Below are 26,139 nucleotides of genomic sequence, written 5' to 3' on the forward strand. Positions count from 1 at the left end.
AGGAACGGAACGGCTGGGACGCTCTGCCGCTGCCGCCACCTGGCGGTGGTGTTGCAGCGGGGGAGAGGGGAGGACGCCCTGGGCGGGGGCAGCGGGCCGCGCCGGCGGGGGGGCGGGGGAGTGCCAGGGGCCGAGGGCGAAAGTGGAGGCGGGCACAGAACGCCGGGGCCCCCCCACCCCCGACCCCTCGGCGGGCGGGACAAAAGAAGAGGCAAAAGCCTGCAGCACCTGGTATTCCCAGGCGGTCTCCCATCCAAGTACAAACCGGGCCCCCGACCCTGCTTAGCTTCCCAGATCAGACGAGATCGGGGACGTTCAGGGTGCTATGGCCCTAGACGGCGGCGGCTGTCCCCGGACGCCTCAAGAGGCCGAGCTGCCACGCGGCCCTCCCGGCCCAGCGCCCCACACCCGACCCCGCGCCCTCCTGCTGCCCAGTAGCCTTCAGAGCCTCGCTCTCTAGCTGCTACATACACACCAAACACTCAACACTTTGCCACAAACACATACACCAATGACAACAAAAATCAAACACTCAATAGCACATCTATTCAAAGCACGGAGGACACAAACGGGAGGGCAATGTGTGACTTGTGAGATTCTACAGACGTCAGGAGCCCACATGAAGGCTCAGGGAAATATTCCAAAGGAGTGTGACGTGGCTCAGAGCTCCTTGGACATGAGCAGACTGGCTTCGGCGGACGGCAGCTCTTACGTTTTCACAGTGGAGCAGCCGGAACAGTAGAAAGTTCCTTCCTCGCCTTTCCTACTTCATGCAGTAGGAACCAGTCCACGGTTATATGGTGCATGGCTACGATTATTCTGTGGGATCCTGCAAAGAAGAAATGCTGTTGGTGTCTTTGGGGACTGGGAATTTGGGTGTGAGAGGAAGAGGTGAAATCGATCAAGTCATGTAAAAACAACTCTCGGTTCTCAGTTTGAACTTGGATTATCAGTGGAAACTCAATGTGTTTTCCTGTAATTTTTTTTTTCTTTTCTTCCTTTATTTATTTATTTATTTATTTATTTATTTATTTATTTATTTATTTTTAGTTTTTCCACGGAAAGTGCCGAGACATAGGTGCGAACTCAACAGTAGTGCATTTCAGCAGCATCTAGATCGTGGTCTCCGCCAACCATCGTTATTAAACGGTCCTAAGACTTACTGGAGACATAGGCTGACTTGAAGTCTGGGGCGGGAAACGGACGCTTCTTGTACTGGGAAGCGTGGATGCTATGATATCCAACAGGACGAGGGTCACGTCAAAAGACACAGGAACCAGAATGAGTAGACTCCCGTTTGCCAAACACAGGACGGTTTGATCGCCAGTAAGTATAATAATTGCAAGATATTGAAACACATTAGATACGTTTAAATCCGCGATGAAACCCCTCACAATGCGAAAGTAACTCGGGTCACTGCGGACAGCGGTAGGAAACAAAGGGAAATGGTGACAACCGGGGCTGCCCCCGACTAGTCGCGATGTATGGACACTCTTTCAAAAGACATCTCAACCCCTCACAAGGTAGGTACTGTATTTGGACTGGATCCAAAGAAACTGAAATGAGCGTGTGTGTCTCAGGGAAACGCAAACATTGAGTACTTGCTGTTATCTCTAATACGGTGAAATTTTTAGATGGAATAATGTGGCTGTGAGTACACTGAAAAATGGAAGAAAGCCTCTACCTTTGATAGAAACATATTGACTTTTTATCGATGGAGGGATATCATTAAGGGGATCATGAACTTAAGGTAGGAGGGGTATAAAGGAAACAAGATCTGGCCAGGGGTTGGTGATTTCTTGAGTCAGGGGAGTGAGAAAATATTCTACTATTCTTTCCGATTTTGTTTCTATTTCAAATTTCCCATCATGAAAAGTTTCCAAAGATACCATGAACAGGATCAAAAACAAGCTGCAAACAGGACAAGGTATCTGTAGCCCATATAATTGGCAAAATGTTACTGTTACAGAATATCTACGTTTTATATGCTTAATGCGCCTTTGGCCCTGTGTCCTCATTATTAGTCAAGGAAATACGGAATAAAAAATGAAGCCAGATATAGTTTCCAACTCACCAGATTGAGGAAACTTAAGAAACTGATCACTGTGTTGGCTTTGAGGAAAACTCTTGCACTCACCCTGCTGATATGGGAGGCGAAATTATAGAACCATTTGGAAAACAATGCAGCATAAATGGATATGAATAAACACTGGCATAATTCAGGAGCAAGCATATTCTCTGAGTAGCACGTACCAGAGAGAAGATAGGGCACATGTGACCAGGAAGCATCTAGGGTAATCCTCACGGGAGCCCCTTGTACACGGACCTAGTCAAAGATCGCATAAAGATACTTCGACTGATTCGTGCAGTGCCATTCTCTAGCAGCGCTGATGAACTGCAGCTTCCTGTGTAAGCAAGGAGTATTCTCCAAACAGAAGGTTTCCCCTGGCACACAAGTTACCCAGAAGGAATCCAGAATCGTTCCACATGTATTCTATAAACTGTGAAATTAACAAACTACCTCAATGAGATAGTCCTATAACAGAGAGCAAAAACTTTCAAAGGAAAAGCCAGGAAAAGGATGACAGTCGAGATGGGATTTGTTTGGGAGAAGCGTTTCTGTGGTTCCACGCCTTGAGGAAAAGATACACAGCGGCTTCCGACATATGCATCAACTCCCATTTTTATAAGGTGAGTGGTGGGGTTTTGGTACGGTTAATTCGATTTAATATAATAATCATACTGATAATCATGATCATTATTATCATTCTTTAACATACCCCTTTCCCAAATTAAAAGAAAAAGAGAAAGAAGCAGATAGTAAGTTTCTAGTTATACACCCTGCTTAAATTGGATTATTTATTAATTTGGGGGAAATGATTAGTTTGGGGACTCTGTGTCCGTCTATCGAGGACTACAGGATAGCCTCTCCATGGATTTGAGCCATCATGTACGTTTTTACTAAGTTTTCCATCGAAGTTGGCACCTTTGCCCCGTAGGTGCCGCGTAGATTTTCTGTGACTTTGAGTGTTATCCTTTTGAAAGATTGCATTCATTAGTGTGTATTGGCGAGGAAATAAGAAACATCGAAACTATCGATGGAATGTTGATTTCACCTAGAGCTATCTTGCTGGACTCCCCTAGGATTTCTACAGGTCTCCCGTGCATAGGGGAAAACATTCTATTTTGAGAACCGTAGGAGGTGAGGAAAATGAAGAAAGGTGATTTTCCTTTCCCACATATTATTAGTGTTTTCCCTTGTTGTAGTACATTTTTGGAGCGTCTCTTGCAGGATCGAACGGAAGGATTTCCTATCAACACCCTGGTCTTGCTCGTGACTTTCCAAAGAATGTTTCTACTTCTTAAGCCTTCAGAATATTTTCTAAAGATTTAGACGTTTGAAAAGTGTCTCTAGATGTCTTCGCATCTGGATTCTTGAATTATGTTACCGTGAACGAATAGCCAACTGTTTAGATTCTCTTCTTCTGCATATGTGGATAGGGTCCAATTTTTCCTTTCCTAGGGTGGTAACGTGGTCATCTCCTTGGACAACTTTAGACTGTGTCCTGAATTCAGAGCCGGTCGGTCAGAAGTTCCGGAGGCCCGGACCTGCGGCAGGTGTGTGAGGGGCGACAGCCTCGGGGACTGAGCCTCCACATCTCCAATCTGACCCTCTCTCCAGGGGCCACGGGGCAGGGTCCGGGCCGGCCGGGGGCGGGAGCCGGGGCGGGCGCGGAGGGCGAAGGCCCCCCCCTCCCCTTCCCAGCCCAGGGGGGCGGGACAGAAAAAGAGGCAGAGCAAAAAGCCTACGGCACCCGGGATTCCCAGGCGGTCTCCCATCCAAGTACTAACCGGGCCCGACCCTGCTTAGCTTCCGAGATCAGACGAGATCGGGCGCGTTCAGGGTGGTCTGGCCGTAGACGACGGTGGCCGCCCCCCGGACGCCTCAAGAGGCCGAGCTGCTGGGACGCGTCCCTCCCTGCGCCGTCGGGTCCCTCCCGCCGCCCTGGCCCATCGCTAGCCCACCTGCCAGTATCGGGGTGGGGGTGGGGGGCCAGGCGGGGCCTGACGGGTCTTGCGCGCGCACCCCCCCACCCCCACCCAAACCACGGGCGCACCACCGTCCCACACCCCGAGGAGCAGACCCACGGGCACGCGCGCAGGGACAGGCTTCCACGCGTGGGGGCGGAGGGCCAGAGCCGGAGAGTGCGGGAGATAGGGCCCTCCGCCGGCCCACGCGAGGGCACGGTGGGGAGGGGCTTTGGGGCGGGGCCGGCACGAGGAGGCAGGGCCGCGCCTGCCGCCGGTCCTTCACCCGGAGGTCCTGAAGGAAGACCTGCAGTGTCCCCCCCACCCCGCCACCCCACCCCCGTCTGGGGAGGACCGTTCTGCCCCGATTCCCCTCAGGGCCTGCGTGTGGCAGCAGCCCCCGCGCGGGGGGCGGGGGGCGGCGGGGCGGGCCAGAGCCCGCTATCCTGTGGCCCGGTGGGGTGGGGTTTGGGGTGGGTAGCCACGGGTCGGGGGGCCGGTGGGTGGTTTGGGTTTGGCTGCGTGCGCTCCGTGTGCTGTTGTGCGTCCTCTCTGCCCGGGTGGCCGGAAACTCGCCCTGTGCGGCGCGCCGGTGTGTCTCTCGGGAGCCCCGGCGGTGGCGAGGAGCCCGCCCGGCGTGAGGCCCGGGCCCGAGGCCCGGGTGTGCGGCGGAGAGGAAGTGCACGGTCGGCCGGGGGTCCGGGGGCCCAGGACAAGGTTTGCCGCCGTGGGCTGTCCCGCGCCGGGTGTACGCGACGTCCCGGAGTGCGGGGCGGGGGGTGCCGGGTGTGGGGGAGAGGAGACCCAGCGGCACTCAGGGATCCCGCCGCCCGCCCGGCCCGGTGTGGGGCCCAGGGCTGGGGCTCCGCTGCCGGCCGAACAGGAACGGAACGGCTGGGACGCTCTGCCGCTGCCGCCACCTGGCGGTGGTGTTGCAGCGGGGGAGAGGGGAGGACGCCCTGGGCGGGGGGCAGCGGGCCGCGCCGGCGGGGGGGGCGCGGGGAGTGCCAGGGGCCGAGGGCGAAAGTGGAGGCGGGCACAGAACGCCGGGGCCCCCCCACCCCCGACCCCTCGGCGGGCGGGACAAAAGAAGAGGCAAAAGCCTGCAGCACCTGGTATTCCCAGGCGGTCTCCCATCCAAGTACAAACCGGGCCCCCGACCCTGCTTAGCTTCCCAGATCAGACGAGATCGGGGACGTTCAGGGTGCTATGGCCCTAGACGGCGGCGGCTGTCCCCGGACGCCTCAAGAGGCCGAGCTGCCACGCGGCCCTCCCGGCCCAGCGCCCCACACCCGACCCCGCGCCCTCCTGCTGCCCAGTAGCCTTCAGAGCCTCGCTCTCTAGCTGCTACATACACACCAAACACTCAACACTTTGCCACAAACACATACACCAATGACAACAAAAATCAAACACTCAATAGCACATCTATTCAAAGCACGGAGGACACAAACGGGAGGGCAATGTGTGACTTGTGAGATTCTACAGACGTCAGGAGCCCACATGAAGGCTCAGGGAAATATTCCAAAGGAGTGTGACGTGGCTCAGAGCTCCTTGGACATGAGCAGACTGGCTTCGGCGGACGGCAGCTCTTACGTTTTCACAGTGGAGCAGCCGGAACAGTAGAAAGTTCCTTCCTCGCCTTTCCTACTTCATGCAGTAGGAACCAGTCCACGGTTATATGGTGCATGGCTACGATTATTCTGTGGGATCCTGCAAAGAAGAAATGCTGTTGGTGTCTTTGGGGACTGGGAATTTGGGTGTGAGAGGAAGAGGTGAAATCGATCAAGTCATGTAAAAACAACTCTCGGTTCTCAGTTTGAACTTGGATTATCAGTGGAAACTCAATGTGTTTTCCTGTAATTTTTTTTTTCTTTTCTTCCTTTATTTATTTATTTATTTATTTATTTATTTATTTATTTATTTATTTATTTTTAGTTTTTCCACGGAAAGTGCCGAGACATAGGTGCGAACTCAACAGTAGTGCATTTCAGCAGCATCTAGATCGTGGTCTCCGCCAACCATCGTTATTAAACGGTCCTAAGACTTACTGGAGACATAGGCTGACTTGAAGTCTGGGGCGGGAAACGGACGCTTCTTGTACTGGGAAGCGTGGATGCTATGATATCCAACAGGACGAGGGTCACGTCAAAAGACACAGGAACCAGAATGAGTAGACTCCCGTTTGCCAAACACAGGACGGTTTGATCGCCAGTAAGTATAATAATTGCAAGATATTGAAACACATTAGATACGTTTAAATCCGCGATGAAACCCCTCACAATGCGAAAGTAACTCGGGTCACTGCGGACAGCGGTAGGAAACAAAGGGAAATGGTGACAACCGGGGCTGCCCCCGACTAGTCGCGATGTATGGACACTCTTTCAAAAGACATCTCAACCCCTCACAAGGTAGGTACTGTATTTGGACTGGATCCAAAGAAACTGAAATGAGCGTGTGTGTCTCAGGGAAACGCAAACATTGAGTACTTGCTGTTATCTCTAATACGGTGAAATTTTTAGATGGAATAATGTGGCTGTGAGTACACTGAAAAATGGAAGAAAGCCTCTACCTTTGATAGAAACATATTGACTTTTTATCGATGGAGGGATATCATTAAGGGGATCATGAACTTAAGGTAGGAGGGGTATAAAGGAAACAAGATCTGGCCAGGGGTTGGTGATTTCTTGAGTCAGGGGAGTGAGAAAATATTCTACTATTCTTTCCGATTTTGTTTCTATTTCAAATTTCCCATCATGAAAAGTTTCCAAAGATACCATGAACAGGATCAAAAACAAGCTGCAAACAGGACAAGGTATCTGTAGCCCATATAATTGGCAAAATGTTACTGTTACAGAATATCTACGTTTTATATGCTTAATGCGCCTTTGGCCCTGTGTCCTCATTATTAGTCAAGGAAATACGGAATAAAAAATGAAGCCAGATATAGTTTCCAACTCACCAGATTGAGGAAACTTAAGAAACTGATCACTGTGTTGGCTTTGAGGAAAACTCTTGCACTCACCCTGCTGATATGGGAGGCGAAATTATAGAACCATTTGGAAAACAATGCAGCATAAATGGATATGAATAAACACTGGCATAATTCAGGAGCAAGCATATTCTCTGAGTAGCACGTACCAGAGAGAAGATAGGGCACATGTGACCAGGAAGCATCTAGGGTAATCCTCACGGGAGCCCCTTGTACACGGACCTAGTCAAAGATCGCATAAAGATACTTCGACTGATTCGTGCAGTGCCATTCTCTAGCAGCGCTGATGAACTGCAGCTTCCTGTGTAAGCAAGGAGTATTCTCCAAACAGAAGGTTTCCCCTGGCACACAAGTTACCCAGAAGGAATCCAGAATCGTTCCACATGTATTCTATAAACTGTGAAATTAACAAACTACCTCAATGAGATAGTCCTATAACAGAGAGCAAAAACTTTCAAAGGAAAAGCCAGGAAAAGGATGACAGTCGAGATGGGATTTGTTTGGGAGAAGCGTTTCTGTGGTTCCACGCCTTGAGGAAAAGATACACAGCGGCTTCCGACATATGCATCAACTCCCATTTTTATAAGGTGAGTGGTGGGGTTTTGGTACGGTTAATTCGATTTAATATAATAATCATACTGATAATCATGATCATTATTATCATTCTTTAACATACCCCTTTCCCAAATTAAAAGAAAAAGAGAAAGAAGCAGATAGTAAGTTTCTAGTTATACACCCTGCTTAAATTGGATTATTTATTAATTTGGGGGAAATGATTAGTTTGGGGACTCTGTGTCCGTCTATCGAGGACTACAGGATAGCCTCTCCATGGATTTGAGCCATCATGTACGTTTTTACTAAGTTTTCCATCGAAGTTGGCACCTTTGCCCCGTAGGTGCCGCGTAGATTTTCTGTGACTTTGAGTGTTATCCTTTTGAAAGATTGCATTCATTAGTGTGTATTGGCGAGGAAATAAGAAACATCGAAACTATCGATGGAATGTTGATTTCACCTAGAGCTATCTTGCTGGACTCCCCTAGGATTTCTACAGGTCTCCCGTGCATAGGGGAAAACATTCTATTTTGAGAACCGTAGGAGGTGAGGAAAATGAAGAAAGGTGATTTTCCTTTCCCACATATTATTAGTGTTTTCCCTTGTTGTAGTACATTTTTGGAGCGTCTCTTGCAGGATCGAACGGAAGGATTTCCTATCAACACCCTGGTCTTGCTCGTGACTTTCCAAAGAATGTTTCTACTTCTTAAGCCTTCAGAATATTTTCTAAAGATTTAGACGTTTGAAAAGTGTCTCTAGATGTCTTCGCATCTGGATTCTTGAATTATGTTACCGTGAACGAATAGCCAACTGTTTAGATTCTCTTCTTCTGCATATGTGGATAGGGTCCAATTTTTCCTTTCCTAGGGTGGTAACGTGGTCATCTCCTTGGACAACTTTAGACTGTGTCCTGAATTCAGAGCCGGTCGGTCAGAAGTTCCGGAGGCCCGGACCTGCGGCAGGTGTGTGAGGGGCGACAGCCTCGGGGACTGAGCCTCCACATCTCCAATCTGACCCTCTCTCCAGGGGCCACGGGGCAGGGTCCGGGCCGGCCGGGGGCGGGAGCCGGGGCGGGCGCGGAGGGCGAAGGCCCCCCCCTCCCCTTCCCAGCCCAGGGGGGCGGGACAGAAAAAGAGGCAGAGCAAAAAGCCTACGGCACCCGGGATTCCCAGGCGGTCTCCCATCCAAGTACTAACCGGGCCCGACCCTGCTTAGCTTCCGAGATCAGACGAGATCGGGCGCGTTCAGGGTGGTCTGGCCGTAGACGACGGTGGCCGCCCCCCGGACGCCTCAAGAGGCCGAGCTGCTGGGACGCGTCCCTCCCTGCGCCGTCGGGTCCCTCCCGCCGCCCTGGCCCATCGCTAGCCCACCTGCCAGTATCGGGGTGGGGGTGGGGGGCCAGGCGGGGCCTGACGGGTCTTGCGCGCGCACCCCCCCACCCCCACCCAAACCACGGGCGCACCACCGTCCCACACCCCGAGGAGCAGACCCACGGGCACGCGCGCAGGGACAGGCTTCCACGCGTGGGGGCGGAGGGCCAGAGCCGGAGAGTGCGGGAGATAGGGCCCTCCGCCGGCCCACGCGAGGGCACGGTGGGGAGGGGCTTTGGGGCGGGGCCGGCACGAGGAGGCAGGGCCGCGCCTGCCGCCGGTCCTTCACCCGGAGGTCCTGAAGGAAGACCTGCAGTGTCCCCCCCACCCCGCCACCCCACCCCCGTCTGGGGAGGACCGTTCTGCCCCGATTCCCCTCAGGGCCTGCGTGTGGCAGCAGCCCCCGCGCGGGGGGCGGGGGGCGGCGGGGCGGGCCAGAGCCCGCTATCCTGTGGCCCGGTGGGGTGGGGTTTGGGGTGGGTAGCCACGGGTCGGGGGGCCGGTGGGTGGTTTGGGTTTGGCTGCGTGCGCTCCGTGTGCTGTTGTGCGTCCTCTCTGCCCGGGTGGCCGGAAACTCGCCCTGTGCGGCGCGCCGGTGTGTCTCTCGGGAGCCCCGGCGGTGGCGAGGAGCCCGCCCGGCGTGAGGCCCGGGCCCGAGGCCCGGGTGTGCGGCGGAGAGGAAGTGCACGGTCGGCCGGGGGTCCGGGGGCCCAGGACAAGGTTTGCCGCCGTGGGCTGTCCCGCGCCGGGTGTACGCGACGTCCCGGAGTGCGGGGCGGGGGGTGCCGGGTGTGGGGGAGAGGAGACCCAGCGGCACTCAGGGATCCCGCCGCCCGCCCGGCCCGGTGTGGGGCCCAGGGCTGGGGCTCCGCTGCCGGCCGAACAGGAACGGAACGGCTGGGACGCTCTGCCGCTGCCGCCACCTGGCGGTGGTGTTGCAGCGGGGGAGAGGGGAGGACGCCCTGGGCGGGGGCAGCGGGCCGCGCCGGCGGGGGGGGCGGGGGAGTGCCAGGGGCCGAGGGCGAAAGTGGAGGCGGGCACAGAACGCCGGGGCCCCCCCACCCCCGACCCCTCGGCGGGCGGGACAAAAGAAGAGGCAAAAGCCTGCAGCACCTGGTATTCCCAGGCGGTCTCCCATCCAAGTACAAACCGGGCCCCCGACCCTGCTTAGCTTCCCAGATCAGACGAGATCGGGGACGTTCAGGGTGCTATGGCCCTAGACGGCGGCGGCTGTCCCCGGACGCCTCAAGAGGCCGAGCTGCCACGCGGCCCTCCCGGCCCAGCGCCCCACACCCGACCCCGCGCCCTCCTGCTGCCCAGTAGCCTTCAGAGCCTCGCTCTCTAGCTGCTACATACACACCAAACACTCAACACTTTGCCACAAACACATACACCAATGACAACAAAAATCAAACACTCAATAGCACATCTATTCAAAGCACGGAGGACACAAACGGGAGGGCAATGTGTGACTTGTGAGATTCTACAGACGTCAGGAGCCCACATGAAGGCTCAGGGAAATATTCCAAAGGAGTGTGACGTGGCTCAGAGCTCCTTGGACATGAGCAGACTGGCTTCGGCGGACGGCAGCTCTTACGTTTTCACAGTGGAGCAGCCGGAACAGTAGAAAGTTCCTTCCTCGCCTTTCCTACTTCATGCAGTAGGAACCAGTCCACGGTTATATGGTGCATGGCTACGATTATTCTGTGGGATCCTGCAAAGAAGAAATGCTGTTGGTGTCTTTGGGGACTGGGAATTTGGGTGTGAGAGGAAGAGGTGAAATCGATCAAGTCATGTAAAAACAACTCTCGGTTCTCAGTTTGAACTTGGATTATCAGTGGAAACTCAATGTGTTTTCCTGTAATTTTTTTTTTCTTTTCTTCCTTTATTTATTTATTTATTTATTTATTTATTTATTTATTTATTTTTAGTTTTTCCACGGAAAGTGCCGAGACATAGGTGCGAACTCAACAGTAGTGCATTTCAGCAGCATCTAGATCGTGGTCTCCGCCAACCATCGTTATTAAACGGTCCTAAGACTTACTGGAGACATAGGCTGACTTGAAGTCTGGGGCGGGAAACGGACGCTTCTTGTACTGGGAAGCGTGGATGCTATGATATCCAACAGGACGAGGGTCACGTCAAAAGACACAGGAACCAGAATGAGTAGACTCCCGTTTGCCAAACACAGGACGGTTTGATCGCCAGTAAGTATAATAATTGCAAGATATTGAAACACATTAGATACGTTTAAATCCGCGATGAAACCCCTCACAATGCGAAAGTAACTCGGGTCACTGCGGACAGCGGTAGGAAACAAAGGGAAATGGTGACAACCGGGGCTGCCCCCGACTAGTCGCGATGTATGGACACTCTTTCAAAAGACATCTCAACCCCTCACAAGGTAGGTACTGTATTTGGACTGGATCCAAAGAAACTGAAATGAGCGTGTGTGTCTCAGGGAAACGCAAACATTGAGTACTTGCTGTTATCTCTAATACGGTGAAATTTTTAGATGGAATAATGTGGCTGTGAGTACACTGAAAAATGGAAGAAAGCCTCTACCTTTGATAGAAACATATTGACTTTTTATCGATGGAGGGATATCATTAAGGGGATCATGAACTTAAGGTAGGAGGGGTATAAAGGAAACAAGATCTGGCCAGGGGTTGGTGATTTCTTGAGTCAGGGGAGTGAGAAAATATTCTACTATTCTTTCCGATTTTGTTTCTATTTCAAATTTCCCATCATGAAAAGTTTCCAAAGATACCATGAACAGGATCAAAAACAAGCTGCAAACAGGACAAGGTATCTGTAGCCCATATAATTGGCAAAATGTTACTGTTACAGAATATCTACGTTTTATATGCTTAATGCGCCTTTGGCCCTGTGTCCTCATTATTAGTCAAGGAAATACGGAATAAAAAATGAAGCCAGATATAGTTTCCAACTCACCAGATTGAGGAAACTTAAGAAACTGATCACTGTGTTGGCTTTGAGGAAAACTCTTGCACTCACCCTGCTGATATGGGAGGCGAAATTATAGAACCATTTGGAAAACAATGCAGCATAAATGGATATGAATAAACACTGGCATAATTCAGGAGCAAGCATATTCTCTGAGTAGCACGTACCAGAGAGAAGATAGGGCACATGTGACCAGGAAGCATCTAGGGTAATCCTCACGGGAGCCCCTTGTACACGGACCTAGTCAAAGATCGCATAAAGATACTTCGACTGATTCGTGCAGTGCCATTCTCTAGCAGCGCTGATGAACTGCAGCTTCCTGTGTAAGCAAGGAGTATTCTCCAAACAGAAGGTTTCCCGTGGCACACAAGTTACCCAGAAGGAATCCAGAATCGTTCCACATGTATTCTATAAACTGTGAAATTAACAAACTACCTCAATGAGATAGTCCTATAACAGAGAGCAAAAACTTTCAAAGGAAAAGCCAGGAAAAGGATGACAGTCGAGATGGGATTTGTTTGGGAGAAGCGTTTCTGTGGTTCCACGCCTTGAGGAAAAGATACACAGCGGCTTCCGACATATGCATCAACTCCCATTTTTATAAGGTGAGTGGTGGGGTTTTGGTACGGTTAATTCGATTTAATATAATAATCATACTGATAATCATGATCATTATTATCATTCTTTAACATACCCCTTTCCCAAATTAAAAGAAAAAGAGAAAGAAGCAGATAGTAAGTTTCTAGTTATACACCCTGCTTAAATTGGATTATTTATTAATTTGGGGGAAATGATTAGTTTGGGGACTCTGTGTCCGTCTATCGAGGACTACAGGATAGCCTCTCCATGGATTTGAGCCATCATGTACGTTTTTACTAAGTTTTCCATCGAAGTTGGCACCTTTGCCCCGTAGGTGCCGCGTAGATTTTCTGTGACTTTGAGTGTTATCCTTTTGAAAGATTGCATTCATTAGTGTGTATTGGCGAGGAAATAAGAAACATCGAAACTATCGATGGAATGTTGATTTCACCTAGAGCTATCTTGCTGGACTCCCCTAGGATTTCTACAGGTCTCCCGTGCATAGGGGAAAACATTCTATTTTGAGAACCGTAGGAGGTGAGGAAAATGAAGAAAGGTGATTTTCCTTTCCCACATATTATTAGTGTTTTCCCTTGTTGTAGTACATTTTTGGAGCGTCTCTTGCAGGATCGAACGGAAGGATTTCCTATCAACACCCTGGTCTTGCTCGTGACTTTCCAAAGAATGTTTCTACTTCTTAAGCCTTCAGAATATTTTCTAAAGATTTAGACGTTTGAAAAGTGTCTCTAGATGTCTTCGCATCTGGATTCTTGAATTATGTTACCGTGAACGAATAGCCAACTGTTTAGATTCTCTTCTTCTGCATATGTGGATAGGGTCCAATTTTTCCTTTCCTAGGGTGGTAACGTGGTCATCTCCTTGGACAACTTTAGACTGTGTCCTGAATTCAGAGCCGGTCGGTCAGAAGTTCCGGAGGCCCGGACCTGCGGCAGGTGTGTGAGGGGCGACAGCCTCGGGGACTGAGCCTCCACATCTCCAATCTGACCCTCTCTCCAGGGGCCACGGGGCAGGGTCCGGGCCGGCCGGGGGCGGGAGCCGGGGCGGGCGCGGAGGGCGAAGGCCCCCCCCCTCCCCTTCCCAGCCCAGGGGGGCGGGACAGAAAAAGAGGCAGAGCAAAAAGCCTACGGCACCCGGGATTCCCAGGCGGTCTCCCATCCAAGTACTAACCGGGCCCGACCCTGCTTAGCTTCCGAGATCAGACGAGATCGGGCGCGTTCAGGGTGGTCTGGCCGTAGACGACGGTGGCCGCCCCCCGGACGCCTCAAGAGGCCGAGCTGCTGGGACGCGTCCCTCCCTGCGCCGTCGGGTCCCTCCCGCCGCCCTGGCCCATCGCTAGCCCACCTGCCAGTATCGGGGTGGGGGTGGGGGGCCAGGCGGGGCCTGACGGGTCTTGCGCGCGCACCCCCCCACCCCCCACCCAAACCACGGGCGCACCACCGTCCCACACCCCGAGGAGCAGACCCACGGGCACGCGCGCAGGGACAGGCTTCCACGCGTGGGGGCGGAGGGCCAGAGCCGGAGAGTGCGGGAGATAGGGCCCTCCGCCGGCCCACGCGAGGGCACGGTGGGGAGGGGCTTTGGGGCGGGGCCGGCACGAGGAGGCAGGGCCGCGCCTGCCGCCGGTCCTTCACCCGGAGGTCCTGAAGGAAGACCTGCAGTGTCCCCCCCCACCCCGCCACCCCACCCCCGTCTGGGGAGGACCGTTCTGCCCCGATTCCCCTCAGGGCCTGCGTGTGGCAGCAGCCCCCGCGCGGGGGCGGGGGGCGGCGGGGCGGGCCAGAGCCCGCTATCCTGTGGCCCGGTGGGGTGGGGTTTGGGGGTGGGTAGCCACGGGTCGGGGGGCCGGTGGGTGGTTTGGGTTTGGCTGCGTGCGCTCCGTGTGCTGTTGTGCGTCCTCTCTGCCCGGGTGGCCGGAAACTCGCCCTGTGCGGCGCGCCGGTGTGTCTCTCGGGAGCCCCGGCGGTGGCGAGGAGCCCGCCCGGCGTGAGGCCCGGGCCCGAGGCCCGGGTGTGCGGCGGAGAGGAAGTGCACGGTCGGCCGGGGGTCCGGGGGCCCAGGACAAGGTTTGCCGCCGTGGGCTGTCCCGCGCCGGGTGTACGCGACGTCCCGGAGTGCGGGGCGGGGGGTGCCGGGTGTGGGGGAGAGGAGACCCAGCGGCACTCAGGGATCCCGCCGCCCGCCCGGCCCGGTGTGGGGCCCAGGGCTGGGGCTCCGCTGCCGGCCGAACAGGAACGGAACGGCTGGGACGCTCTGCCGCTGCCGCCACCTGGCGGTGGTGTTGCAGCGGGGGAGAGGGGAGGACGCCCTGGGCGGGGGCAGCGGGCCGCGCCGGCGGGGGGGGCGGGGGAGTGCCAGGGGCCGAGGGCGAAAGTGGAGGCGGGCACAGAACGCCGGGGCCCCCCCACCCCCGACCCCTCGGCGGGCGGGACAAAAGAAGAGGCAAAAGCCTGCAGCACCTGGTATTCCCAGGCGGTCTCCCATCCAAGTACAAACCGGGCCCCCGACCCTGCTTAGCTTCCCAGATCAGACGAGATCGGGGACGTTCAGGGTGCTATGGCCCTAGACGGCGGCGGCTGTCCCCGGACGCCTCAAGAGGCCGAGCTGCCACGCGGCCCTCCCGGCCCAGCGCCCCACACCCGACCCCGCGCCCTCCTGCTGCCCAGTAGCCTTCAGAGCCTCGCTCTCTAGCTGCTACATACACACCAAACACTCAACACTTTGCCACAAACACATACACCAATGACAACAAAAATCAAACACTCAATAGCACATCTATTCAAAGCACGGAGGACACAAACGGGAGGGCAATGTGTGACTTGTGAGATTCTACAGACGTCAGGAGCCCACATGAAGGCTCAGGGAAATATTCCAAAGGAGTGTGACGTGGCTCAGAGCTCCTTGGACATGAGCAGACTGGCTTCGGCGGACGGCAGCTCTTACGTTTTCACAGTGGAGCAGCCGGAACAGTAGAAAGTTCCTTCCTCGCCTTTCCTACTTCATGCAGTAGGAACCAGTCCACGGTTATATGGTGCATGGCTACGATTATTCTGTGGGATCCTGCAAAGAAGAAATGCTGTTGGTGTCTTTGGGGACTGGGAATTTGGGTGTGAGAGGAAGAGGTGAAATCGATCAAGTCATGTAAAAACAACTCTCGGTTCTCAGTTTGAACTTGGATTATCAGTGGAAACTCAATGTGTTTTCCTGTAATTTTTTTTTTCTTTTCTTCCTTTATTTATTTATTTATTTATTTATTTATTTATTTATTTATTTATTTATTTTTAGTTTTTCCACGGAAAGTGCCGAGACATAGGTGCGAACTCAACAGTAGTGCATTTCAGCAGCATCTAGATCGTGGTCTCCGCCAACCATCGTTATTAAACGGTCCTAAGACTTACTGGAGACATAGGCTGACTTGAAGTCTGGGGCGGGAAACGGACGCTTCTTGTACTGGGAAGCGTGGATGCTATGATATCCAACAGGACGAGGGTCACGTCAAAAGACACAGGAACCAGAATGAGTAGACTCCCGTTTGCCAAACACAGGACGGTTTGATCGCCAGTAAGTATAATAATTGCAAGATATTGAAACACATTAGATACGTTTAAATCCGCGATGAAACCCCTCACAATGCGAAAGTAACTCGGGTCACTGCGGACAGCGGTAGGAAACAAAGGGAAATGGTGACAACCGGGGCTGCCCCCGACTAGTCGCGATGTATGGACACTCTTTCAAAAGACATCTCAACCCCTCACAAGGTAGGTACTGTATTTGGACTGGATCCAAAGAAACTGAAATGAGCGTGTGTGTCTCAGGGAAACGCAAACATTGAGTACTTGCTGTTATCTCTAATACGGTGAAATTTTTAGATGGAATAATGTGGCTGTGAGTACACTGAAAAATGGAAGAAAGCCTCTACCTTTGATAGAAACATATTGACTTTTTATCGATGGAGGGATATCATTAAGGGGATCATGAACTTAAGGTAGGAGGGGTATAAAGGAAACAAGATCTGGCCAGGGGTTGGTGATTTCTTGAGTCAGGGGAGTGAGAAAATATTCTACTATTCTTTCCGATTTTGTTTCTATTTCAAATTTCCCATCATGAAAAGTTTCCAAAGATACCATGAACAGGATCAAAAACAAGCTGCAAACAGGACAAGGTATCTGTAGCCCATATAATTGGCAAAATGTTACTGTTACAGAATATCTACGTTTTATATGCTTAATGCGCCTTTGGCCCTGTGTCCTCATTATTAGTCAAGGAAATACGGAATAAAAAATGAAGCCAGATATAGTTTCCAACTCACCAGATTGAGGAAACTTAAGAAACTGATCACTGTGTTGGCTTTGAGGAAAACTCTTGCACTCACCCTGCTGATATGGGAGGCGAAATTATAGAACCATTTGGAAAACAATGCAGCATAAATGGATATGAATAAACACTGGCATAATTCAGGAGCAAGCATATTCTCTGAGTAGCACGTACCAGAGAGAAGATAGGGCACATGTGACCAGGAAGCATCTAGGGTAATCCTCACGGGAGCCCCTTGTACACGGACCTAGTCAAAGATCGCATAAAGATACTTCGACTGATTCGTGCAGTGCCATTCTCTAGCAGCGCTGATGAACTGCAGCTTCCTGTGTAAGCAAGGAGTATTCTCCAAACAGAAGGTTTCCCCTGGCACACAAGTTACCCAGAAGGAATCCAGAATCGTTCCACATGTATTCTATAAACTGTGAAATTAACAAACTACCTCAATGAGATAGTCCTATAACAGAGAGCAAAAACTTTCAAAGGAAAAGCCAGGAAAAGGATGACAGTCGAGATGGGATTTGTTTGGGAGAAGCGTTTCTGTGGTTCCACGCCTTGAGGAAAAGATACACAGCGGCTTCCGACATATGCATCAACTCCCATTTTTATAAGGTGAGTGGTGGGGTTTTGGTACGGTTAATTCGATTTAATATAATAATCATACTGATAATCATGATCATTATTATCATTCTTTAACATACCCCTTTCCCAAATTAAAAGAAAAAGAGAAAGAAGCAGATAGTAAGTTTCTAGTTATACACCCTGCTTAAATTGGATTATTTATTAATTTGGGGGAAATGATTAGTTTGGGGACTCTGTGTCCGTCTATCGAGGACTACAGGATAGCCTCTCCATGGATTTGAGCCATCATGTACGTTTTTACTAAGTTTTCCATCGAAGTTGGCACCTTTGCCCCGTAGGTGCCGCGTAGATTTTCTGTGACTTTGAGTGTTATCCTTTTGAAAGATTGCATTCATTAGTGTGTATTGGCGAGGAAATAAGAAACATCGAAACTATCGATGGAATGTTGATTTCACCTAGAGCTATCTTGCTGGACTCCCCTAGGATTTCTACAGGTCTCCCGTGCATAGGGGAAAACATTCTATTTTGAGAACCGTAGGAGGTGAGGAAAATGAAGAAAGGTGATTTTCCTTTCCCACATATTATTAGTGTTTTCCCTTGTTGTAGTACATTTTTGGAGCGTCTCTTGCAGGATCGAACGGAAGGATTTCCTATCAACACCCTGGTCTTGCTCGTGACTTTCCAAAGAATGTTTCTACTTCTTAAGCCTTCAGAATATTTTCTAAAGATTTAGACGTTTGAAAAGTGTCTCTAGATGTCTTCGCATCTGGATTCTTGAATTATGTTACCGTGAACGAATAGCCAACTGTTTAGATTCTCTTCTTCTGCATATGTGGATAGGGTCCAATTTTTCCTTTCCTAGGGTGGTAACGTGGTCATCTCCTTGGACAACTTTAGACTGTGTCCTGAATTCAGAGCCGGTCGGTCAGAAGTTCCGGAGGCCCGGACCTGCGGCAGGTGTGTGAGGGGCGACAGCCTCGGGGACTGAGCCTCCACATCTCCAATCTGACCCTCTCTCCAGGGGCCACGGGGCAGGGTCCGGGCCGGCCGGGGGCGGGAGCCGGGGCGGGCGCGGAGGGCGAAGGCCCCCCCCTCCCCTTCCCAGCCCAGGGGGGCGGGACAGAAAAAGAGGCAGAGCAAAAAGCCTACGGCACCCGGGATTCCCAGGCGGTCTCCCATCCAAGTACTAACCGGGCCCGACCCTGCTTAGCTTCCGAGATCAGACGAGATCGGGCGCGTTCAGGGTGGTCTGGCCGTAGACGACGGTGGCCGCCCCCCGGACGCCTCAAGAGGCCGAGCTGCTGGGACGCGTCCCTCCCTGCGCCGTCGGGTCCCTCCCGCCGCCCTGGCCCATCGCTAGCCCACCTGCCAGTATCGGGGTGGGGGTGGGGGGCCAGGCGGGGCCTGACGGGTCTTGCGCGCGCACCCCCCCACCCCCACCCAAACCACGGGCGCACCACCGTCCCACACCCCGAGGAGCAGACCCACGGGCACGCGCGCAGGGACAGGCTTCCACGCGTGGGGGCGGAGGGCCAGAGCCGGAGAGTGCGGGAGATAGGGCCCTCCGCCGGCCCACGCGAGGGCACGGTGGGGAGGGGCTTTGGGGCGGGGCCGGCACGAGGAGGCAGGGCCGCGCCTGCCGCCGGTCCTTCACCCGGAGGTCCTGAAGGAAGACCTGCAGTGTCCCCCCCACCCCGCCACCCCACCCCCGTCTGGGGAGGACCGTTCTGCCCCGATTCCCCTCAGGGCCTGCGTGTGGCAGCAGCCCCCGCGCGGGGGCGGGGGGCGGCGGGGCGGGCCAGAGCCCGCTATCCTGTGGCCCGGTGGGGTGGGGTTTGGGGTGGGTAGCCACGGGTCGGGGGGCCGGTGGGTGGTTTGGGTTTGGCTGCGTGCGCTCCGTGTGCTGTTGTGCGTCCTCTCTGCCCGGGTGGCCGGAAACTCGCCCTGTGCGGCGCGCCGGTGTGTCTCTCGGGAGCCCCGGCGGTGGCGAGGAGCCCGCCCGGCGTGAGGCCCGGGCCCGAGGCCCGGGTGTGCGGCGGAGAGGAAGTGCACGGTCGGCCGGGGGTCCGGGGGCCCAGGACAAGGTTTGCCGCCGTGGGCTGTCCCGCGCCGGGTGTACGCGACGTCCCGGAGTGCGGGGCGGGGGGTGCCGGGTGTGGGGGAGAGGAGACCCAGCGGCACTCAGGGATCCCGCCGCCCGCCCGGCCCGGTGTGGGGCCCAGGGCTGGGGCTCCGCTGCCGGCCGAACAGGAACGGAACGGCTGGGACGCTCTGCCGCTGCCGCCACCTGGCGGTGGTGTTGCAGCGGGGGAGAGGGGAGGACGCCCTGGGCGGGGGGCAGCGGGCCGCGCCGGCGGGGGGGCGGGGGAGTGCCAGGGGCCGAGGGCGAAAGTGGAGGCGGGCACAGAACGCCGGGGCCCCCCCACCCCCGACCCCTCGGCGGGCGGGACAAAAGAAGAGGCAAAAGCCTGCAGCACCTGGTATTCCCAGGCGGTCTCCCATCCAAGTACAAACCGGGCCCCCGACCCTGCTTAGCTTCCCAGATCAGACGAGATCGGGGACGTTCAGGGTGCTATGGCCCTAGACGGCGGCGGCTGTCCCCGGACGCCTCAAGAGGCCGAGCTGCCACGCGGCCCTCCCGGCCCAGCGCCCCACACCCGACCCCGCGCCCTCCTGCTGCCCAGTAGCCTTCAGAGCCTCGCTCTCTAGCTGCTACATACACACCAAACACTCAACACTTTGCCACAAACACATACACCAATGACAACAAAAATCAAACACTCAATAGCACATCTATTCAAAGCACGGAGGACACAAACGGGAGGGCAATGTGTGACTTGTGAGATTCTACAGACGTCAGGAGCCCACATGAAGGCTCAGGGAAATATTCCAAAGGAGTGTGACGTGGCTCAGAGCTCCTTGGACATGAGCAGACTGGCTTCGGCGGACGGCAGCTCTTACGTTTTCACAGTGGAGCAGCCGGAACAGTAGAAAGTTCCTTCCTCGCCTTTCCTACTTCATGCAGTAGGAACCAGTCCACGGTTATATGGTGCATGGCTACGATTATTCTGTGGGATCCTGCAAAGAAGAAATGCTGTTGGTGTCTTTGGGGACTGGGAATTTGGGTGTGAGAGGAAGAGGTGAAATCGATCAAGTCATGTAAAAACAACTCTCGGTTCTCAGTTTGAACTTGGATTATCAGTGGAAACTCAATGTGTTTTCCTGTAATTTTTTTTTTCTTTTCTTCCTTTATTTATTTATTTATTTATTTATTTATTTATTTATTTATTTATTTATTTATTTTTAGTTTTTCCACGGAAAGTGCCGAGACATAGGTGCGAACTCAACAGTAGTGCATTTCAGCAGCATCTAGATCGTGGTCTCCGCCAACCATCGTTATTAAACGGTCCTAAGACTTACTGGAGACATAGGCTGACTTGAAGTCTGGGGCGGGAAACGGACGCTTCTTGTACTGGGAAGCGTGGATGCTATGATATCCAACAGGACGAGGGTCACGTCAAAAGACACAGGAACCAGAATGAGTAGACTCCCGTTTGCCAAACACAGGACGGTTTGATCGCCAGTAAGTATAATAATTGCAAGATATTGAAACACATTAGATACGTTTAAATCCGCGATGAAACCCCTCACAATGCGAAAGTAACTCGGGTCACTGCGGACAGCGGTAGGAAACAAAGGGAAATGGTGACAACCGGGGCTGCCCCCGACTAGTCGCGATGTATGGACACTCTTTCAAAAGACATCTCAACCCCTCACAAGGTAGGTACTGTATTTGGACTGGATCCAAAGAAACTGAAATGAGCGTGTGTGTCTCAGGGAAACGCAAACATTGAGTACTTGCTGTTATCTCTAATACGGTGAAATTTTTAGATGGAATAATGTGGCTGTGAGTACACTGAAAAATGGAAGAAAGCCTCTACCTTTGATAGAAACATATTGACTTTTTATCGATGGAGGGATATCATTAAGGGGATCATGAACTTAAGGTAGGAGGGGTATAAAGGAAACAAGATCTGGCCAGGGGTTGGTGATTTCTTGAGTCAGGGGAGTGAGAAAATATTCTACTATTCTTTCCGATTTTGTTTCTATTTCAAATTTCCCATCATGAAAAGTTTCCAAAGATACCATGAACAGGATCAAAAACAAGCTGCAAACAGGACAAGGTATCTGTAGCCCATATAATTGGCAAAATGTTACTGTTACAGAATATCTACGTTTTATATGCTTAATGCGCCTTTGGCCCTGTGTCCTCATTATTAGTCAAGGAAATACGGAATAAAAAATGAAGCCAGATATAGTTTCCAACTCACCAGATTGAGGAAACTTAAGAAACTGATCACTGTGTTGGCTTTGAGGAAAACTCTTGCACTCACCCTGCTGATATGGGAGGCGAAATTATAGAACCATTTGGAAAACAATGCAGCATAAATGGATATGAATAAACACTGGCATAATTCAGGAGCAAGCATATTCTCTGAGTAGCACGTACCAGAGAGAAGATAGGGCACATGTGACCAGGAAGCATCTAGGGTAATCCTCACGGGAGCCCCTTGTACACGGACCTAGTCAAAGATCGCATAAAGATACTTCGACTGATTCGTGCAGTGCCATTCTCTAGCAGCGCTGATGAACTGCAGCTTCCTGTGTAAGCAAGGAGTATTCTCCAAACAGAAGGTTTCCCCTGGCACACAAGTTACCCAGAAGGAATCCAGAATCGTTCCACATGTATTCTATAAACTGTGAAATTAACAAACTACCTCAATGAGATAGTCCTATAACAGAGAGCAAAAACTTTCAAAGGAAAAGCCAGGAAAAGGATGACAGTCGAGATGGGATTTGTTTGGGAGAAGCGTTTCTGTGGTTCCACGCCTTGAGGAAAAGATACACAGCGGCTTCCGACATATGCATCAACTCCCATTTTTATAAGGTGAGTGGTGGGGTTTTGGTACGGTTAATTCGATTTAATATAATAATCATACTGATAATCATGATCATTATTATCATTCTTTAACATACCCCTTTCCCAAATTAAAAGAAAAAGAGAAAGAAGCAGATAGTAAGTTTCTAGTTATACACCCTGCTTAAATTGGATTATTTATTAATTTGGGGGAAATGATTAGTTTGGGGACTCTGTGTCCGTCTATCGAGGACTACAGGATAGCCTCTCCATGGATTTGAGCCATCATGTACGTTTTTACTAAGTTTTCCATCGAAGTTGGCACCTTTGCCCCGTAGGTGCCGCGTAGATTTTCTGTGACTTTGAGTGTTATCCTTTTGAAAGATTGCATTCATTAGTGTGTATTGGCGAGGAAATAAGAAACATCGAAACTATCGATGGAATGTTGATTTCACCTAGAGCTATCTTGCTGGACTCCCCTAGGATTTCTACAGGTCTCCCGTGCATAGGGGAAAACATTCTATTTTGAGAACCGTAGGAGGTGAGGAAAATGAAGAAAGGTGATTTTCCTTTCCCACATATTATTAGTGTTTTCCCTTGTTGTAGTACATTTTTGGAGCGTCTCTTGCAGGATCGAACGGAAGGATTTCCTATCAACACCCTGGTCTTGCTCGTGACTTTCCAAAGAATGTTTCTACTTCTTAAGCCTTCAGAATATTTTCTAAAGATTTAGACGTTTGAAAAGTGTCTCTAGATGTCTTCGCATCTGGATTCTTGAATTATGTTACCGTGAACGAATAGCCAACTGTTTAGATTCTCTTCTTCTGCATATGTGGATAGGGTCCAATTTTTCCTTTCCTAGGGTGGTAACGTGGTCATCTCCTTGGACAACTTTAGACTGTGTCCTGAATTCAGAGCCGGTCGGTCAGAAGTTCCGGAGGCCCGGACCTGCGGCAGGTGTGTGAGGGGCGACAGCCTCGGGGACTGAGCCTCCACATCTCCAATCTGACCCTCTCTCCAGGGGCCACGGGGCAGGGTCCGGGCCGGCCGGGGGCGGGAGCCGGGGCGGGCGCGGAGGGCGAAGGCCCCCCCCTCCCCTTCCCAGCCCAGGGGGGCGGGACAGAAAAAGAGGCAGAGCAAAAAGCCTACGGCACCCGGGATTCCCAGGCGGTCTCCCATCCAAGTACTAACCGGGCCCGACCCTGCTTAGCTTCCGAGATCAGACGAGATCGGGCGCGTTCAGGGTGGTCTGGCCGTAGACGACGGTGGCCGCCCCCCGGACGCCTCAAGAGGCCGAGCTGCTGGGACGCGTCCCTCCCTGCGCCGTCGGGTCCCTCCCGCCGCCCTGGCCCATCGCTAGCCCACCTGCCAGTATCGGGGTGGGGGTGGGGGGCCAGGCGGGGCCTGACGGGTCTTGCGCGCGCACCCCCCCACCCCCACCCAAACCACGGGCGCACCACCGTCCCACACCCCGAGGAGCAGACCCACGGGCACGCGCGCAGGGACAGGCTTCCACGCGTGGGGGCGGAGGGCCAGAGCCGGAGAGTGCGGGAGATAGGGCCCTCCGCCGGCCCACGCGAGGGCACGGTGGGGAGGGGCTTTGGGGCGGGGCCGGCAAGAGGAGGCAGGGCCGCGCCTGCCGCCGGTCCTTCACCCGGAGGTCCTGAAGGAAGACCTGCAGTGTCCCCCCCACCCCGCCACCCCACCCCCGTCTGGGGAGGACCGTTCTGCCCCGATTCCCCTCAGGGCCTGCGTGTGGCAGCAGCCCCCGCGCGGGGGCGGGGGGCGGCGGGGCGGGCCAGAGCCCGCTATCCTGTGGCCCGGTGGGGTGGGGTTTGGGGTGGGTAGCCACGGGTCGGGGGGCCGGTGGGTGGTTTGGGTTTGGCTGCGTGCGCTCCGTGTGCTGTTGTGCGTCCTCTCTGCCCGGGTGGCCGGAAACTCGCCCTGTGCGGCGCGCCGGTGTGTCTCTCGGGAGCCCCGGCGGTGGCGAGGAGCCCGCCCGGCGTGAGGCCCGGGCCCGAGGCCCGGGTGTGCGGCGGAGAGGAAGTGCACGGTCGGCCGGGGGTCCGGGGGCCCAGGACAAGGTTTGCCGCCGTGGGCTGTCCCGCGCCGGGTGTACGCGACGTCCCGGAGTGCGGGGCGGGGGGTGCCGGGTGTGGGGGAGAGGAGACCCAGCGGCACTCAGGGATCCCGCCGCCCGCCCGGCCCGGTGTGGGGCCCAGGGCTGGGGCTCCGCTGCCGGCCGAACAGGAACGGAACGGCTGGGACGCTCTGCCGCTGCCGCCACCTGGCGGTGGTGTTGCAGCGGGGGAGAGGGGAGGACGCCCTGGGCGGGGGCAGCGGGCCGCGCCGGCGGGGGGGCGGGGGAGTGCCAGGGGCCGAGGGCGAAAGTGGAGGCGGGCACAGAACGCCGGGGCCCCCCCACCCCCGACCCCTCGGCGGGCGGGACAAAAGAAGAGGCAAAAGCCTGCAGCACCTGGTATTCCCAGGCGGTCTCCCATCCAAGTACAAACCGGGCCCCCGACCCTGCTTAGCTTCCCAGATCAGACGAGATCGGGGACGTTCAGGGTGCTATGGCCCTAGACGGCGGCGGCTGTCCCCGGACGCCTCAAGAGGCCGAGCTGCCACGCGGCCCTCCCGGCCCAGCGCCCCACACCCGACCCCGCGCCCTCCTGCTGCCCAGTAGCCTTCAGAGCCTCGCTCTCTAGCTGCTACATACACACCAAACACTCAACACTTTGCCACAAACACATACACCAATGACAACAAAAATCAAACACTCAATAGCACATCTATTCAAAGCACGGAGGACACAAACGGGAGGGCAATGTGTGACTTGTGAGATTCTACAGACGTCAGGAGCCCACATGAAGGCTCAGGGAAATATTCCAAAGGAGTGTGACGTGGCTCAGAGCTCCTTGGACATGAGCAGACTGGCTTCGGCGGACGGCAGCTCTTACGTTTTCACAGTGGAGCAGCCGGAACAGTAGAAAGTTCCTTCCTCGCCTTTCCTACTTCATGCAGTAGGAACCAGTCCACGGTTATATGGTGCATGGCTACGATTATTCTGTGGGATCCTGCAAAGAAGAAATGCTGTTGGTGTCTTTGGGGACTGGGAATTTGGGTGTGAGAGGAAGAGGTGAAATCGATCAAGTCATGTAAAAACAACTCTCGGTTCTCAGTTTGAACTTGGATTATCAGTGGAAACTCAATGTGTTTTCCTGTAATTTTTTTTTTCTTTTCTTCCTTTATTTATTTATTTATTTATTTATTTATTTATTTATTTATTTTTAGTTTTTCCACGGAAAGTGCCGAGACATAGGTGCGAACTCAACAGTAGTGCATTTCAGCAGCATCTAGATCGTGGTCTCCGCCAACCATCGTTATTAAACGGTCCTAAGACTTACTGGAGACATAGGCTGACTTGAAGTCTGGGGCGGGAAACGGACGCTTCTTGTACTGGGAAGCGTGGATGCTATGATATCCAACAGGACGAGGGTCACGTCAAAAGACACAGGAACCAGAATGAGTAGACTCCCGTTTGCCAAACACAGGACGGTTTGATCGCCAGTAAGTATAATAATTGCAAGATATTGAAACACATTAGATACGTTTAAATCCGCGATGAAACCCCTCACAATGCGAAAGTAACTCGGGTCACTGCGGACAGCGGTAGGAAACAAAGGGAAATGGTGACAACCGGGGCTGCCCCCGACTAGTCGCGATGTATGGACACTCTTTCAAAAGACATCTCAACCCCTCACAAGGTAGGTACTGTATTTGGACTGGATCCAAAGAAACTGAAATGAGCGTGTGTG

The 26,139-nt window shown here is 53.6% G+C and overlaps 5 non-coding genes and 6 pseudogenes across 5 annotated transcripts; all 11 read right to left on the minus strand.

The window, feature by feature from the left end:
* Nucleotides 1–216: 216 nt before the first annotated feature.
* LOC123629462 lies at nucleotides 217–337 on the minus strand (annotated as a pseudogene).
* Nucleotides 338–3,803: 3,466 nt separating this feature from the next.
* Nucleotides 3,804–3,922, minus strand: LOC123629465. The gene has a single exon (XR_006732079.1). It is a non-coding gene; the product is annotated as a 5S ribosomal RNA (ribosomal RNA).
* Nucleotides 3,923–5,129: 1,207 nt separating this feature from the next.
* On the minus strand, nucleotides 5,130–5,250 carry LOC123629463 (annotated as a pseudogene).
* Nucleotides 5,251–8,720: 3,470 nt separating this feature from the next.
* On the minus strand, nucleotides 8,721–8,839 carry LOC123629476. Its single transcript, XR_006732081.1, has one exon. It is a non-coding gene; the product is annotated as a 5S ribosomal RNA (ribosomal RNA).
* Nucleotides 8,840–10,044: 1,205 nt separating this feature from the next.
* Nucleotides 10,045–10,165, minus strand: LOC123629464 (annotated as a pseudogene).
* A 3,463-nt stretch (nucleotides 10,166–13,628) lies between these two features.
* Nucleotides 13,629–13,747, minus strand: LOC123629477. The gene has a single exon (XR_006732082.1). It is a non-coding gene; the product is annotated as a 5S ribosomal RNA (ribosomal RNA).
* Nucleotides 13,748–14,954: 1,207 nt separating this feature from the next.
* LOC123629466 lies at nucleotides 14,955–15,075 on the minus strand (annotated as a pseudogene).
* A 3,470-nt stretch (nucleotides 15,076–18,545) lies between these two features.
* Nucleotides 18,546–18,664, minus strand: LOC123629478. The gene has a single exon (XR_006732083.1). It is a non-coding gene; the product is annotated as a 5S ribosomal RNA (ribosomal RNA).
* Nucleotides 18,665–19,868: 1,204 nt separating this feature from the next.
* Nucleotides 19,869–19,989, minus strand: LOC123629467 (annotated as a pseudogene).
* Nucleotides 19,990–23,463: 3,474 nt separating this feature from the next.
* Nucleotides 23,464–23,582, minus strand: LOC123629455. The gene has a single exon (XR_006732072.1). It is a non-coding gene; the product is annotated as a 5S ribosomal RNA (ribosomal RNA).
* Nucleotides 23,583–24,785: 1,203 nt separating this feature from the next.
* Nucleotides 24,786–24,906, minus strand: LOC123629468 (annotated as a pseudogene).
* Between the last annotated feature and the right edge of the window lie 1,233 nt (nucleotides 24,907–26,139).

The sequence above is a fragment of the Lemur catta genome, unplaced genomic scaffold (assembly GCF_020740605.2).
Source record: "Lemur catta isolate mLemCat1 unplaced genomic scaffold, mLemCat1.pri scaffold_155_ctg1, whole genome shotgun sequence".
Classification (NCBI taxonomy): Eukaryota; Metazoa; Chordata; class Mammalia; order Primates; family Lemuridae; genus Lemur; species Lemur catta.